Raw genomic sequence first — 18,432 nt, 5'->3', positions numbered from 1 at the left:
TACCCTTCAGCAAACTAGTCATGAAAAGGCTGGGAAAGCTTTGTACTTGTTTTGTACTACTCCACACATTTTCCTCAGACAGCTTCAGTTATACTGCAGCTAAACAGGGGATTGTCTGGAAAAAAAACCCCAAAAAGCATCTGATCTGTAGGCTGTGTCTCCAACACAGTAACATCTAGAAGTAAGCTGCAGTTTTAGAGATGAGCTTAAGGACTTTGCAGAGAGCTGTAAGTTTGGACATGCCATGTGTTTTAATCCCATCAACTGATGAAAAGGGTGTCAAATAACTAAACTGCCACTGAGAAAGCTTCAGAATGGGATTCTGTTTAGCAGTGTTAAATTGCAGAGAGATGCTGGTGTAGCAGGGGTTGTCAGCTGCTGGGGTTTTGCTCAAGAGAAAACTGGAGACTGAAAAATGCTGTCTGATACCAGTGTTGGAGTCACTGGGGATGACAGATGTGTAACGAGACAGACAGGGAAAAGCAACAAGGAAAGCAATATGATTTGGGGTTCAACAAGTTGCTGCCACTTTATGAAAATGATGCCATATGCCTCTCACAAGAAAGAGGTCACCTGAAGGTCACAGGATGTGGCTGCTCCGTGCTGTGGAGTAATAGGTGATAAGACATGTGGATTGCAAGAACCCAGGTGACAGCTCTTGATGTTTCATAAGCTCTCCATGACTCTGATAACTTGAAATGAAAGATGCTACGTCTGCATGATATAGCACAACCTAGACAAATGAATTAGTTTCTCAGTGATGCTGAGATTTGGAGTGGACTTGCATCCATCCCTGGAGCAGCCTGGTTCACCTCAAAGACTTAACTGATTTTCATTGGCAAATTTGGTTCCTAGGTTGGCCATGTCCATTCTGATGTTTTGTGTTGTGTAGTTATGGAAAGGAGGACAAGGGGATGACTCCTGAGGACGGATTAAGGACACTCTGCTCATCAGGACTTTCTCAGGTAGCACATATGAGAAGTATCACAGAGATTCAACATAGAATAAATCAGATTCTGCAAGAATGTGAAGCACTGAATAATTACTGAAAGTTTCTAAATCTTGCTTCAGATCTGTCCTGTGGTTCCTTTCTCTCAGTATGGAAAATAAATTGCCAGAAATGGTGATAGCAAGGGAATCACCTGTGTTGTTATAAAGCAAACACTGGTTTTGAGCAGCTAAAACAAATTGTGCTATGAGTCTAGTAAAATGTGTGTATGCTGAAGATGACACATGATTGCTGTTAAATTTTATAAATCTTTTATAGTCTGGTAAATGGACTAAAACCAGTGAGGCTGGAAGGAGTATGCAAATTAAAAATAGAAGGGAAATTGAGAAGGCTGTAAGGGAAAGGAGAGAGACACATTTGTGAGAGTATATGAGAGAAGGATGTTCCTTGTATTACATTTGCATTTGTGTAATCCAGCTCTGAGAAGTGGGAAGAGGATGAATTATTAATGGGTGCAGGTGTCCCAGCAGCAGGCTCAGGTAAGAGCAAGAAGAATCATTGGGAAGAGAGAGGCAGCAGAGATTAAAGACAAAACTGCTCTGAGCAGCTCTGTCCTCAGGCAAGGTCCTGGTCTCCAGCTCAGACATGATGTGTGGCAAGATGGGGTTTGGAAGGGGTCAGTTTGCCAGGGGAACACCATGGGGTAGCAGTGTAGTGAAATGAGGCAACCAGGTGCCACTAATTAGCAGGTAGTGGGCATGAGCTTGTGTTAAACCCACCTGTGCCTGATTAGGGTGGGCCCCCACTGCACATGAGCAGGATTAGGGGTCCAGTAAAAGGTGAGGCTCAAATTTACAAGCTCAGCTCACTCCAGAGCAAACCAGTAGAGAGGTTGGTCGCTTCCAGAGCAGTAGCACCAAGCCAGGCTAACCAGTCCTGAGGCAACAGACTGAGGGTACTTTTCGTGTACCTCAGCTGGAACACCTGTTGGACCTTGGAGCGCCGTGCCCTAAGAGAGGTTTATCTTGCTACATAGCAGCACTGCCAAGTTCATCTTCAGAGCTTATAGCTCTGAGACACTCTGAAAGGAATCAGTAGCTGAGACAGACTAAAATTTCAGGTGCATTTTGATATTTTTCCTTTGTGGCATTTTTCTGGTTTCTGAGCATCACCCTGAGACCTCTTACCCTGGCCAAGGTACAGATGGAGAGGTGCTGGGCTGGTCCTGCAACAAGGGATGTCTCATTGCTGGGGGAGCAGGGAGGCCATCTCCTTGCAGAGAATTGCATCTCACACCATGGTTATGGGCTCTTAAAACTTGGGACAATGTTTCTACCAACTTGGGGAGATGGGTGAGACTGAAGGATGATGTGTGCCAGTGCCCTTCTAGCAGCTGGTTGGGGTGGCTGGTGGGAAGATGCCCAAAAACTTAGCCATCCATGTCAAGCTATGGAAAGAGGTCCTACTTTTTTCTATGCATGCCATTGACCAAACTGGAGTGTTCATAGGCTTTTAGAGGTGTGGAGGTGGCCATCAGCTGCTGGAGGCACTTGGAAGGTTTAGTGCCATTCTCAGCTGATGTAGCTGAGATTTTGCATATCCAGAGGAGGATCATCTGCAGCAAGGGAAGGCAGGTATAGTGCAGTGTGCTCTGGCATGTTGCCTGTAAGCATGTGGCTGAAGATTGTTCGTAAGATGGGATCTCATCTAGGACTGTCAGCCCTGGCATTTAACTGGGCAGGAACCTTAATCCAACATAAATTGTTATGAGGCTTTCAATTCCCACAAATTAAGGCTGCAGCAGTGAGTTTCTTTCAAAAGACAGGAAGATTTCCTAGCAGTACAATCTGTGATGTATTACTTGTCTACCCTTATGATTCAATTTTCTCTGTGCTGTTTAACTGCTGTGAAGAGAGAGGAAAAGAGATTTTGCAAAGCCACCCAGGAGAGCTGCTGCAGGGCAGGTCGTACACGTGGGCCTGGGGATAAGAGAATTTGTGGGGGTCTTGCAGAAATGGAGCTCCTGGTCCCCATCAGCAGCAGGACTGGTGTGGTCCTGTTTGTGAGGTGTCTCCAGAGCAGCTTCACTGTGCCATCCCTTAAGGATGGGAGTTTTGCTGCTGCCTCCCTGCAGCTCTCAGTTTATTTGATGGTTCCTCTGCGAGACCTCACCTGGAGCAGCAGATGAAGAATTTCAGGGAACTTCAACCCATCCATGGGGCACCAAAGCCTTGGTCCTTGCTGGGGGGCTTGGTGCACAGGAGTTCCCATTGCATTCCCTGTGTTTCCCTTTGGCACTGGCTGTTTTTATGTTAAAAAAAAAAAATCTGGCAACTCTCCCCCTCCCCAGTTGTACTGTTTAAAGCAATGTGTTGTGATGCTTTTAGTTTTCTGTTTGGTCTCTGAGCCCCTTAGGATGAATTCAAGAGGATGTTTGCAGATTTTATTTTGCCTCCATGAAAGGCAGAAAACTTCGTCTGAGATGAAGGAGATTCTGATACAATAGCATGATGTATAGATCTGGTCCTAAAGGAAAAGAAACAAAGTAGTGTTGGACTGCAAGAGGAATATTTATGGAGGTTTTTTGTTTGTTTTTTCTCTTACAGAAAGGATGTTTATTTTTGCTTGGAGACCTTGTACCATGCCAATACCAGACAATAAATGGCCTATAAAATAATACATAGTGTGCTGTCAAATTATACAATAGATTATGAACCTGTGTATGATGTATTGCTAACTTTATTCTTAGCCTGGCTTGAGTGCCCCCATCCCAACTGCTGCACAGTCTAAACCAAGTTTCAGAGGTGTGGGTGTCTCAAAGGCAATTTTATTTCCATAGAATCATAGAATCATAGAATTAGCTGGGTTGGAAGGGACCTCAGAGATCATCTAGTCCAACCCTTGACCCACCGGAGCAGTTGCTAGACCATGGCACTGAGTGCCACATCCAGTCTTTTTTTAAATGTCTCCAGGGACGGAGAATCTACCACCTCACCGGGCAGTCCATTCCATAGCCTGATCACCCGCTCCGTGAAGAAATTCTTTCTAATATCTAACCTAAACCTCCCCTGGCACAACTTAAGACTGTGTCCTCTTGTCTTGTTGAAGGTCGTCTGTGAAAAGAGTCTAGTTCCCACCTCGCTACAGCCTCCTTTCAGGGAGTTGTAGACAGCAATGAGGTCTCCCCTGAGCCTCCTCTTCTTCAGGCTGAACAGCCCCAGCTCTCTCAGCCTCTCCTCATAGGGCCTGTGCTCGAGTCCCTTCACCAGCCTGGTTGCCCTCCTTTGGACCTGTTCCAGGACCTCTACATCCTTCTTAAACTGAGGGGCCCAGAACTGGACACAGCACTCGAGGTGTGGCCTAACCAGCGCTGAGTACAGGGGAAGAATCACCTCCTTGGACCTGCTGGTGATGCTGTTTTTGATACAGGCCAGGATGCCATTGGCCTTCTTGGCCACCTGGGCACACTGCTGGCTCATGTTCAGTTTCTTGTCGATGCAGACTCCCAGGTCCCTTTCTGCCTAGCTGCTCTCCAGCCACTCTGTCCCCAGCCTGTAGCGCTGCATGGGGTTGTTGTGGCCAATGAGAGCTGGTGGCTGCCTAGAGGGGGCAGGTGGCTGAGCATCTCCTGTTGCCAGGATCCATGGGGATGGTGTGGTCCCAGTTGCAGGAGATGCTCCTCTTGCTGGGCTGGTGGTCGGGTGAAACTGGAGGTGCTGCAGGAGCTGTGGAAGAGCAATGAGGTTGGAAGCCATTGGAAGGGATTGGAGGTGGTGGTGAGATGATGAGGGTGTGTAGGAAACTGAAGGGAGGAGGAGTGGGCTTGTAGGGAGCATTCATACAAATCCAGGCTCGGTGCCTCCCCGGGGCATCTTAAGTAAAGGAAACAAACAAAAAAAAAAAGCATTTTTTTTCCCTGTCAGAAATGTAATTGAATTAATTGCTTTTAAAGCAAGAGCATAACTTGTTTAGCAAGGAGAATGGAAAGCTACTGTTGAGATTTCATGTTGATAGTTTTCATACTCCCATGTTTTACCTAAAAAACCCAACTTAAGCCATATGAAGGGCCACCCTCCTTTCGAAGATGCTGAAATGATGAGGAGTTGTGTGAAGCAGCTGAGTGCCTTGATGTTAGAAGGCAGTGTGTGAGAAGACAAAATGCTTCATGTGCTGCCTTTGTTTCTTGTAGATGATGTTTGATTCCTGTGTGAGCAGGGGGATCTGCTGTGAATCAGAGTTGAGTTACCTGTGCAAAGACACCTTGGTGGTAGGGGCTGCAGTTCATCTCCTGCAAGGTGACTGCGTGTGGGTTTATGATAAACACAAATTTATTGTCTCCATTGGTGTGTGTGCATCTGCTCCTTAAGTTTCCCTCAGATTCTTAAATTATTTCACAACCAGAAGAAAATTGCAGTAATAGATTTAGGGGGTTTCTGCTGGATTTTCCCCCCCCCTTCGTTTGGCTTTGGTTGAAGATATAAATGTTTTCTTTACTGTGGTATTTCTAAGAGGCTGTGGTAGGTGCAATGTTATTAATAAACATGTTTTTTAATAAGTACACTAATGAGTGTATTTTAGGCCTAGGACTGCTCATCTGTCTACATTACATATTATTGGGCTTTATCCAGAAATGCAGTTTTCCTTCTGGAAATAAAACAAAAATATTTTTTTTTTTAACCAGGGAGTTCGTTTTTGAAGTAGATTAAGTTGCTAACAAATATTATTTGAGCTTAGTGATAGCAGAATCAGGGCCAGTCTTGTAATCTTTCATATCAAATGGGGTAACTTCCTTTCATGCAGGGTTTATCTAGTGCTCTGTGTAGTCTTTCAAAGAAAGATTTAGGTAGAACTGTTAATTCATACTGATGTTCTTTTTTTTTTTTCTCCAAAGAAAATGAAATTTTAATCATGAAAATTTAATATATAGTGTACTAATAAAGAAGTTTATACATCAGGTTTATCTAGACAAAATTTTTTGTGTGTTTTCTCTCTGTTACCACTACCTCCCCTTTCTGCTAGTACAGTTTTTTTCCACTAGATCCTTTCAGAAAGAAGTCACTTTACAGAAGCTTAGGCTTCTGTAGCTTGGGTATTTTAACATTTTTAATCTATCTTAGTATTTTTCATATCCTATAGCAATACATAATAGCTTTTATTAAGATACTTACAATGTCTTTTTAATTCCCCAAATAACACTTGACATGTCAGGATTATATAGAAGCGTAACATTTTTTTTTTTTTTGTGTGTCTGGAAAGCACAATGAGCCTGATGGACGCTTATTTTTCACAGGCTGCTGTTTTAACCTCCCTAAGGCAATCAGAAGAGAACTTGCAGTAGTGTCTATAATGTGAATAATTTTGGATACATTTCTTTTTCATTTCTCTGAGATGCCTGTAGAAGCAGCTGCTGCTGGAGATCGTCATCACCTGCTTTCTGCAATCCCAGCCCATTTACTGTGTCCTGTGAGGGGCACCTGAAATCACTGTTCACATTTGAGATTATTGCTAAAAAGGCTACAGTGATTTTTTTATTTTATTTTTTTTTCACAGTGATTTTTTTTTTGGTGGTCAAACTTGTACTGCTGCATTGGAATGAACATGAACTGAACATGAGCCAGCAGTGTGCCCAGGTGGCCAAGAAGGCCAATGGCATCCTGGCATGTATCAGAAACAGCGTCACCAGCAGGTCCAAGGAGGTGATTCTGCCCCTATACTCAGCCCTGGTAAGGCCACACCTTGAGTACTGTGTTCAGTTCTGGGCCCCTCAGTTCAAGAAGGATATTGAGGTCCTCGAACAGGTCCAAAGGAGGGCAACCAAGCTGGTGAAGGGACTCGAGCACAGGCCCTATGAGGAGAGGCTGAGGGAGCTGGGGGTGTTCAGCCTGGAGGAGGCTCAGGGGAGACCTCATCACTCTCTACAACTCCCTGAAAGGAGGATGGAGCCAGGCGGGGGTTGGGCTCTTTTCCCAGGCAACTCTCAGCAAGACAAGAGGGCAGGGTCTTAAATTGTGCCGGGGGAAGTTCAGATTGGATATTAGAAAGAATTTTTTCACGGAAAGGGTGATCAGACATTGGAACGGGCTGCCTGGAGAGGTGGTGGACTCTTCGTCCCTGGAGACATTTAAAAAGCGACTCGATATGGCACTCAGTGCCATGGTCTAGTGACTGTGGCGGTAGTTGATCAAGGGTTGGACTCGATGATCTCTGAGGTCCCTTCCAACCCAGCCTATTCTATGATTCTATGAATGGAAGGAGAGGAGGGATAGATTAACTGCTTGCATTTTCTTTTTTGTTTAGTACTTTAAGTTTCAATGTATAGCTTTAAATGATGCTTAACAAGAGGAACTTACAAGAGGAACTTATTTAAATACAGAACTTGACACTTTCAAACCGATCAAATCCAAGTATGTATCATTGCTTAAGTAGAAGTTACAACCTAGCTACAGAATGTATCATTCCTAGATGTTTTCAGGAGTTTTTAATGCAGGAAATTAGACTGGGTGTGCATAGTGACTTGCTTAAATTGTGTCTGTCTTTAATGAAGAAAATAAAAGTTTAGAAGTTTGCAGGAATAGATATCTGTTAATTTGTTCTGGAATTAATAAAACAGTTGTAAACAATTTTTAATAATTAATTCATAGACACTTTTGTGTATTGAAATGGAAACACATTAAGTAGCTTCTGGGAGGTTTGTTTGAAGAGATGTTAAGTTGTAGGCTTGGATGTGGCTACACTTAGAAAAGTGCATGTACAAAAGCAGAAAGAATTAAGAACAAGTAAATGGTGAGCAGGTTCCCTGGAGATGAGATGGGGATGGGGCTATTTATCTGGGCTTTGTGCCCCTGAGAGGTTCTGTGGGGTTTCTTCTCATGTCATGCACCTTGCTCTTACAGAGAGTAGATTTCCCATTGCTTGCTTTGCTGCCCATGTTGTGTTTTGGGGTCTTGAGGTATTTAGTATTTTCTTTTTTTTTATCTTTTTTTTCCCCCCCCCCTTTTTTTCTCCTTTTTTTCTTTTTTTTCCCTCTCCCCCTATCTTTTCTTTTTTTCTTTTTTTTTTTTTTTTTTTTTTTCCTTTTTTTTTTTTTTTTTTTTTCTCTATATCCTGAGGTACCACTTAAGCAATTTCTAATTATTCTTTTCCCTTGCTTGTTCAACCAGGGTCTGTTCTGTGCTTAATTGGATGTGATTCCATATTACACAGACTCTCTGTGGTGAGCTTAGTGGATAGGCACTTTATTTAGATAATTGACTCTGTCTTCTTCTGGTGGGTCCCTCCTCAAATTTCGTCTCCTATTCACCTTTTCTGTGGCTGTGCAGTAATTTGGATCCCATAGCCATAGTTTCAGGGAGAATTGTTTAGAAAAGTTGCTGTCTGGCTGCTTTGATTAACTGGCAGACAAGCTGGCATCAGAATAAGACTCTCACTCAGCCTGCTTCTGATGCCTGTACAAGTTTTGTTAGAGATGCAATGATTTCTCTGGATCATCATCCAAATATCTAATAGTAATTTGCCTAACCCAGAAATAGAGAAGCAGAAAAGCTCTTTATTTTGGTTTCTTTCCTTAGTATAAGATGGTCAGTCAGTTCCTGTGTAACATTTCCTTATGGTTTAAATGCTTTTTCCCAATTGATACACCAGATATTGATCTTGCTAGCAAGCAAAACACTTCTGAGCTGGCCATTAGTTCCTCCCTTCTAGGGATATGCTCTATGTGCTGTCACTTTTTCACTCTTGGGAGATGTGACATCTGTCACTCCTATGGGATCCAGGGACCATCAAGTGCTGGAAGTGGCAGCCACTTCAGTGAGCACTGACAGCACAGAACTGAGCTGGGAGAGTCCTCATGGCTTTGGTGGGATGACCTTCTCCCAAGGAAAAGGAATCTCCAGCTTCTCCTGTATGGTCTAGAGAAGTTATGAACCTGCTTTTTTTTTTTTTTCCAGTTGTACTGACAGCTTTTTCACCTGAAGGTAGGTTATGAACTGATATTTCAATACTACTTTGGTGTTTGTACATCACAGTGATCCATGTGAGGCATCAGGACCAGCCAGGTCAGTCCTATATTATCTTGACCTCCACCAGCCTGGCAATGTTTTGTGTCACTAATAACATTATTAACACAAATTGATATTCTAAAAGCATTTTTTAAAGTTCTTCCCTAGTAAATTCCTTCAGATGGAAGCCATATGGCTTATATTAATGTCTCTGTGTATCTTGTATGAGATGAGGCTTGCCTGGATTGCCCTGCTAACTGCTGCATATTGTGTCAAGTGTGACTCCTGCTTTTTGCTATTGATTATTCCAAACCACAAATTTACAGTTGATTCTCCAGCCTTGGCTGTTGCTGAAAACCTCTGCTAGGAATAGATTTGTATGGATGATATTCACTGCTCCTTTCATACTACGGAAATACACTGGAACATTATTTTTAGAGACTTTACATGTCAATCAAGCTTTTTTTGCTCACCCTCTTGCCTGTACTTTTATTTCTTGTAATTCAGAGTGTTTTGGATTAAAATAAAGAGAAAATTAGGAACAACAATCAATTCACCCTTGGCTTTCACAGTCCCTTATTACACTTGCTAATTTATCAGTGGGTAGTTCCATCACTGGGTAGGGGCCTTCCTTTTGTGATGGATATTGAGGATAATTTTAAATGCAACTTTTAAGTTTAGTCAATTTACATAGTACTTGGGGAGATTAGTCATGTATAAAGAACTCTATGCATCTGAGGGCTGCCCCTATAGCCCTCTTGTGTGGTTTTTTTGAATGTTTGTCATAATAATAATAATTGATTTCTTCAGCAAGGTCTTTTACCCCTGACTAAGAATTGCTGTTGGAAGCAGGCAAACTTTTGAAAATTGTTTGAAAGCCTTTGGTTAGAGCAGTCTTTCTCAAGTCAGAGTTCATATAGTGTTTATCAGAATGCACTGGGGTAAGGAAAAATGGTTTGGGTTGTATAGTCTGCTGTAAGCTGTTTCCATGCTTCTGGGTTTTGGGGTCTTTTTATTATTTATTTATTTATTTTTATTTTTGCCCCCATCAAATGATGCTCAATGAACCAGAATATGCATTTTCCTGTTTCCTGTCCTTCCCTTCTGTGTGTTTTTAAAGACATCAGCATCGCTTCTACCTCTGTGTTTTTTTAAGACATTAACAACACTGTCATCAGAAGAGAAAACGTGAGAGCTGCTAAATAGGATTATATTAAAATGATGATTTAATTGAGCTTTTACACACGATAAGAAGATTGTCTCATTTTGCTGAGCTGCAGTTACCAGAGGTCCTTGACAAGAGAATGCCAAGTTGCTTTTGGCGTTCATTAAGACAGACTCCAAATCGCTGCTAATTCTGCCTAGCAGGAAAAGTAACAGAAAAGTAGAGCCCATGTTTTTAAGCAGATTTATATTTACAAATGTACATTTCCCTGTAACTCAGGGGAAGAAATCTTTCCACAGGACAAGCAATTATCTGGTTTTTTTTTTCCTTTAACATAGAGGTGGAATCATCCTAAGAAACAATTGCTGGCACGACAAAATCTCAGAAGTAGGACAGGAGACATTTTCTACTTTCTTCAGATCAATCTTTTTGTATAACTCAAAGCAATTGCAGTCCTTTAAAAAAAAGGTTCATGTACTGAAGAAAAATTACATAGTAAATGGAGCTCTAACTCTAGTAGTAACCCAATTTCCCACTAGTTTTACCACATAAGGGAAAAAAAAATAGGCAAAATTACAACCCAGCTCTTGTGCTGCCTCTGCGAAATATTGTCTGGTAGAGCAGTTTTTAAAGAAATAGCCAAAGCTTGCCATATATTTACCTCCTATTTATATTTACTTATATATACTTAAATATATATACTTATATATTTACTTAGATTTCTTTGTAATCATATCTATTTGATTACTGCTGCTATCAAGTCCTGTGTGCAGTTCAGTTTCCCATCTTTCTGAAGGAAGAAGATGCTAGAGGAGGGTAAAGTAATTCAAATAATCTGCAATACAGGCCTGAGAACAAATGCAGATTTTAATATTAAAAGTGTTTATAGCAGTAGTCCCAAATGCTTTCAGCAAGTAACAATGTCTCAGACTGGGGAAGCTATCAACAGCAGGGATTTTATTTAGTTTCAAGTACTGCCATTTCACTGCAGAAGCTGGTAAGCTCTAAGTGTAAATCCACAAACAGACATTGTGCCAGGACCTATTTCTCCTGAAGGTTGACTCTATTTTTAATTGAATTCTGGAACACGTGGAAAATGAAGGCTGAAGTCTGGTAAATATCCATCCATGTGGATCCTTCTACAAATGTTTATGCATTAGTCGACTCATGAATTCACCTAATTTTGGGAAAAAAATAATGTTAAAATTTTTTAACCTGCAGAAGTCTGACAAGTTTGTCTTGACTAGTATGTGGGTTTTTTATGTCTTCCTAAAAAAATGTTTTAGCTTACTCTAACCACCTCAGACTCCAGTGCACAGGATGCAAATCCAGTGTGAAAATGAGGCTTGGAGCAGCCTCACTGACCATCTGGTTTTTTAAATACTCCTCTTTGCCCCTTATTGAGACCCTGTGAGTGGGTCTTGGTCCTTCCCCTGGGACAGTGTTTTATACTCCTTGCTTGCAGCTTACAGATGTGCCCAGGATGACTAAATATGTATGGTTTACTTTGCTGTAAATAATGAGATGCAGCTTCAAAACAACAGGAGCCACTGAACTGATTTGGGTAGCCTTTGGTGTACAGACTCTGTTCTTCCTCTAACCAAATAGAAATTAGTCCATTATGTGTTTACCAAATTTTAAGTTATTCAACCTGATGCAGTTAAATATTTTTTAATGAAACACAAGCATTAAGAATGAAGTAAAAAGCATTTTGTATAATTGTGGTTTTAAAGTCTTACAGAAACTTTCTTCTTGCTTCAGAGAGGAGTATGAGTAAGGCTTTATGAGAGGGTTGAAAGCAAGTGTGATGAATAGATAAAAGCAAAAGAAGTCTAAGATAGATTTAAATTACTTTTTAATATAGACTTTAGTAATATGGTAAAAATAGATGCAATCATGAAGCCTGACGCTCTTAATACATTCCTTCAAGGTGATCTTATTCCAGCATTTCTTAAATGCTGATTGTTTGCAACTCTAAAATTGTTGTAGTGCCCTATTTTGGATATAATGTAGCATGTCTGCAGCCTTTCCTCTGTAAGTATTTCTAGGGAAAAAAAGAAGAAGCTGAAGACAACAGAGGAGAAAATGTGGGAGGCATGAAAATGACCGCAGGGAATCAGAGAGGAAATGGAGGTGAACAGAGGGCTAGTTAGGAGGAGGAAGAAAATATTGTAGGGTGGGAAAGGCTGAGCAATTCAGCTGAGGAAAGCTGGCAGGGTTCATAACATGGTATCTCTTCTCTTTTGGGTGAAATCAACTGATGTAGTATGGGAAAGAATTAGAGGTAGAGGATGAGAAGAGTTTGAGGACTGAGAAAAAGCATGGAGTAGATGTGCAGCAGATGATTAAACTGAAGAGCTGGAAGAGAAGGGAGAGCTGAATAAAGGAGAGAAAATTGCATTGAAATGAGGGAAAGCTGCCTGGTTGTAAGACTTGCAGGAGAGGAATCACAGCTTGAGAGCTGATGTCAGTTGGTGTGAACTTGTTGATGACTTCTTCTAGTGGGAAGAAGAAGCAAAAAAAAAAAAAAAAAAAGTTGAGGACCATACAGAACATCTTGTGTACTTCATTGCTGTCTGATCCTACTTTGAGCAGAAGGTTGGACTTAGGGGGCCTCTAGGGATAGGGAGCTGCCAACCTGGATTATCCTGGTGACCATATGCATGGAAAAGGGACGTCAGAGCAGGTAGGCAATCCTCAGTAAAATGCATAATTGTGCTGGGAAAGACATTTCTGTGTCTGGAGACATTTTGTGTCTCAAATGAAGCTGATCTTCTGAGGAACCATGCCATGGGTGTGGAGAAAAGGAACTGTGCAGACATGTAAATGTTCTGTGTTTCACTGGCCACATTACAGAAGCAGAGCTCAGGGAGGAAAGTTACCTTCTTTTTTTCCTCCCCTTATGCCATTCTTGTCTTCAGTAAACCTGCACCCTAATGTTGTTGAGGAGACATAAAATAGAAAACCAGTTGAAAATGCCTGTTTCAGTGAGTAAGATTGTTGAAACAGGGCTGCAAAACTGCTGAGGACATCATGATCACAAGGCCAAATAGGTCCTCACTCTCTAAGCCTCTCTCTGTGGGTAAAATAAATTTGGGGCCAGCAGTGAGCTGAAGGAATCTGGGTGATTAAGGAGTAGGTCAAAGTTTGGGCATGAGTGGTAGCTGTGTAGAGAGAAAAATGTAATTGGCTTTAGCACTCAAAGAAGGAGAAACGAGGGAAGTAGTGGAATAAATGGGAAATCTCAAGAGTAGAGGCAGAGAAGTTCAACATTTTCAGCACTGTTTGATCCACAGGAGTGGGTGAGAGAGCAGAGAGCTCTGCAGGAGACATCAGAACCACATCCCTCAAGTAGTCACTGTGACAACCATCAGAGGTGAAGGGACTGTAGGTGGCTCTGGCTTGTTAGTGATGGAGGAGGTGTTTCTAAAGCAATGTGGTAGTAAGAGGGGATAGGTGGGAGTTAAGGGGGTTATGTGTAAGAAAGGTGTAGAAGAAAATGGAGAACTGGAATTTGGGCACCAGTGAGGAGGAGGAGGAGGTGATGACTTCACTTTGTGTTGATAATTTTGCTCACAGTGTTCTGTGGGCCAGGGAGAGAAAAGCCAGGCTGATGCTATCTGCAGCATAGGAAAACCTAGGAGATTCTGGTTTTGTGGAAATGTTTCATCCAGATTTGACATGGGTATGAATTTCATTCTGTCTGAGTAGTAGTTTGGCCCATTTTGTATGTTCAGGTGCTTAATTTCTTAATTCAGACCTACCACTGCTGAATGCCTGAGTGGAAACCACTCCTTTGGTAGAACTGCCAAAGAGAAATTTCTTTCAGGAAGATTTATCCTTTCAGTGTGGGGGAAGGTTGTTAATCAGGGACCCACCAGGAAAAATGGTTCTGGATCCTTGTAGGCTGCAGTAAAGAAACCAGAGAACACTTCAAGTTGCAAGTAGAGCTCTGAAGCCCTGAAATATGAAATTAACTGATAATTTCATAGGTCACGCTCTTTCCTATAAATCCAACTCATCTGCTCTCCTGGAGGGGAGACAGAACAACTGGGCTGACTTCTCATTATCTCTTCCTATGGTGTATCCTTATTGAATTACTGCCAGGTAGAGGCAGCAGATGCTCATCAAGCCACTGCAGGACTCCTCTGTTAATTGAACTGTAATGGGGATGACAGCAGGGAAGGTCAGGATGATGGGACCAGTGATGTAACATGAACTCTGGTAAGAACAACCTGCATGGGCAATTGACCTTGCTTAAATAATGTTGTACTGAAGGCTTTTATCAGTTGATATCATTATGATTATTTTTTCCTATCAATACTGCAATAGTGTCAGGGACCCCTGTGTGAGTTATATTACATTATGTTCAGGGCAAATATATTTCTCACCCTAAAGAGATTAGGCTTTCCAGTGTGATAAAATACAGCGAGTGACTATAAGCAGCTACAGGGGAAAAGAGATGGGAATGAAGAAGGTAACAGTAACAAATTTTAAAATATAGCTTTAGTCAATTCGATGCTCCAACTGCTTTAAAGGATGGGATCATTCTTTCTAACAGCCCTTGTGGCAACTTGGTATTATTGTTGTTGTCATGCATAGTTAATCTTGGGGTGAAAGCATGTCCACCTTCAAATAAATGTGCAGATGCTACGATGCTATTAATAGCTTTTGATGTGAAAACCATTTTCCTCCACCTGGTTCTGTGACTCTTGCAAAGTTCCTGGGAATTCCTGAGTTCCAGGCACGCATCCCAGTGACAGGTTCTGAGCCAGAGGGTTTGCCTGGTGTGTCTTCCACTCCATGGGAAGCAATGAGATTTGATGCTGTGAGCTCTCAGCTGCTGTGAGCATCTTCTGGGGAGGAACATTTTTCCTTGCTATGGTCACTGCAGGGGGGAAATGAGGTCTGAAAGTCTTTCCCTGAGGACCTCACACAGTAGCATGAAGAAGCTTGGTGTAAGTGGTGACTTGTGTACATCTGAAGATAAATTCCAGCTAAAACACTAATGCTGCTTTTCAGCACAAGCTGTGTATTATGTCCCTGTGTTGCTGTGCCTGTGTTCAGAAGCAGTTTTTAGAAGTTCTTTATCTCAATGCCACTTTTTTTTTTTTTTTAAATAATCATGTGTGTGCAGCTTTCACTGTGTCCTTTGGTTTTTTATTTGTTTTCTTTGAGTAGTATAATTTTTTCTTAACCCTTTCACTACAATGTCTGCCTGAGCCAATTGGCATCAATGGCTGGGACATCTGTTACTAAATGGGTGGAAGGCAAATGAATGAATCAATAGGGAGACATCACAAAATGCATTTGACTAATTTACTTTGGCAACTCTAACAACCATTATTTGAAGTATATATTACTGCACAGGACCTGACATGAACAGTTTTGTTTTTGCTGTAGGAATAATGAAGTCCTGGCTGTAGGAGTCTTCATTAGAAGATTTCACTGGTGATGTTTGACACAAACACAGTGTCAGTGTTTGATTAAGAGTTCTCCTCTGTAACTTTCCCCTTTTTTGCTGTGGTCAGTCTAGTGTTTGCATTGTGTTGTGCTCCATATCCTCCCCTTTCCTACCAGTTTGTACTTTAGTGGGCTGAATTAAACAGCTGATGGCAGAGGATTCATTGGAGTAAATGTTTATTTCAGCACTTTGGAAATGAGTTTTTTGAGATGGAATTTATCTTGTGCATCTCTGTGTCCCTTCACATTGGCTTATCTGGTAGAGATTAAGGTCAGGTAGTACAAATTACAAAGTAGTAACAAATAGATACAAATAGAGGTACAAATATTGTGGAAAAAAATATTCTTAATGAGAGTGTTACAGCAGAAAGAGCACTTTATGCATTCAGAAAGTATTGAAATTGGCTTCAGCATCTTTGTACAAGAGCAGGGAGGTTTTAGCCATAGTCACCAATATTTAGAGGCTCAAAACTGAACCTTGTGTGTTGTCTCTGGAAATAAATGAGGGGTTAAAACTAACATTTTCCTGTCTTTCTGTAGTTAATTTGTTTGGTCAGGTGCTTGGGTGTGTGCATGCAGATAGCTGCTCTGATTTTTCCATAGAATACAATGTGTAGAATATATCAATTTCAATTGGAGATGTGCTTCAGCTCCTCTAGTCCTGTGGCAAGGAAGCAGATGGTCCTTCCCCTGCTAAGCAGAACCTAAGTCTTTGCTGAGCTCATATGCTTGGTGGTACTTGATTGTATTATTTTGACCTTGTGTTTAAGATTGATAAACTGTGTGGTGGCCACATTCCAGGGAGGAGGAAAAACACCACTGACCTACAGCCCACAATGCTGTATTAGTGTCAAATAATATAAAGTAGTATCAGAATGCAGAAGAAAATCACTGCAGTAAAGCAATTTAATTTCTGTGAACTCTAATGGGAATGCTAGAAAAATCTGCTGTTGTTCCTGCAGCAGAGGTTAGGAGGTGACTTTTGCTTTTTTTTGAAACTTTGCTGCCTTGTAATTGGTGACTTTGAGGTTTTCTGTTGTCTTCCTTGTGAATGGTCAAGCTGGCAGAGTGGGGAGCTTGTCCTGAGTCTGATTTCCAAGTTTGCCTTTTGAAGGAAAATCATTTCAAATACTGGGTTTCAAATGGTATTAAACTGCTGAATGTGCATTATGTGCAGTGTTTTGTCAGTGAAGTGAGAGTAATCCTCTTTGAACAACTTGCAATAGCATTTAGTGAAATGGCATGGGAAGCAGTGCCAGCTCCCTTTCCCTTTGTCTGCTTAATTGCAATTTAACAGTAATCCAAGATCTATGCAACTGTGACGGCAATTCTTAGATATAGCTGAGCTTGAAAGGACTTTTAGTTCATCCAGTGCCAATGATAAAAGCTACAGTCGAGTAGTACAGTGATAATGGACTCAAAGTTTTCTCTAACCATTGAAAAATAAACAAAAAGAAACTTTATTCCCCTCAAAGCTATAAAGTTTTGCTGTTGCGGAAAGGATGTGCTATAGTGAGAAAGCAGCACTGAGCTTGTTCTGAGTTGTGTTTTGCTGTGCAGACCTAAAAACCTGCCATGAGACAGCATCCAGGTATAGGTTATACACATAAAACCCATAAAAACACCTCAAATTTATGTAGGTTCTGGGCGTGAAAGTACTATTTACACACACTCTGTTCTTATGCTGCACCCTGGGCGTTTGGCATCCTCCTGTCAGAGGCAGTGTCTGGGACATTGCAGATGTTTGGTTAGAGCTGCTGCAGCCTGCCTTGTATTTGAATAAACCTAGAAAAGTGCACAAGCAGTGTGAAAAGGTTACTTAAAAGTTATTGGACACTTTCTGTGTTCCGCTGCTCAGAAAAAAAAAACACCAAAAAATCAATGCCTGAGTTCACAAGAGAAACCTATTGATAGTCTTCAGCATTTTGATCTTAATTGCTCTGTGCTTGTTCCTGCTGGGAGGAGTATGATAGCAGCTTGAAGAACATTTGTGAAGGTAAATGAGCCTATTTGGAGTGTTAAGGCATAACACCAAGAGCACCAGAATGTCCATGGCAGTTAAATACCATTGAGGAGTCCAAGATTTGGGTGACCTTTGGGAACTTGCATACTGAGTCAGGCACTGAAGGATTTTTGGAAATGTTGGAGTACTCTTTGGTTCATGAACGTCCTTCCTCCCTGCTTGAGGGGCACGGGGGCTGTAGAGGTTTAAAAATAAAATTGTCCTGATATTCCTTACCTGCAGGGTGCCTTTCAGTAACTTCTGAATCCTCGACTTTGAAATCTCCCTGCTCTCCTGGCAGGGTTGGAGCTCCACATGTTAGTGTGCAAACAAAGCAAGTTTTGCTTCAGCTGCACTTAGCTGATCTTCTGAACTGGGGTCTGTGGAAAATTCTGAAGTCATACAGACTTTTTATTCCTGAAAGGCAACTGTGTTCCCATGGAGTCCATTGGAAGCTCTTAAGATTGAAGGAGATGCAGCAGCATCATCGTTTCACAGAACTGTTCTGCTCTATCAGTGTTTTAATTATACTTTTTTTACTGATGGAAATTGTATTCTCTGGTGTTTGCTTTAATGCAGTCATAATGTATCACTTTGAGCTCCCTTGCTGGAACATCTTTCATTATCATCCACTTAGCTGAGTTTAATTATAAACTTCTAAATTCAAAACTGCTTTTGTTACATTTTTGGGATGTACGAAAACTAAAGTGGGAAAACTTAGGATTCGTGGTTTTCACCCCAAACAAATCAATGTAAGGTATGAAGTAACTCATAGGCAGTACAGTTCTTTTGTATTCCTGCTTTTAATGCCCAGGATCTTCCATTACTTTGGGAAAAGAATCAAAAAATACTAAAA

Source organism: Calypte anna, chromosome 7 (genome assembly GCF_003957555.1).
Source record: "Calypte anna isolate BGI_N300 chromosome 7, bCalAnn1_v1.p, whole genome shotgun sequence".
Classification (NCBI taxonomy): domain Eukaryota; kingdom Metazoa; phylum Chordata; class Aves; order Apodiformes; family Trochilidae; genus Calypte; species Calypte anna.
The sequence above is the reverse complement of the archived record's forward strand: the minus strand, read 5'-3'. Positions refer to the sequence as shown.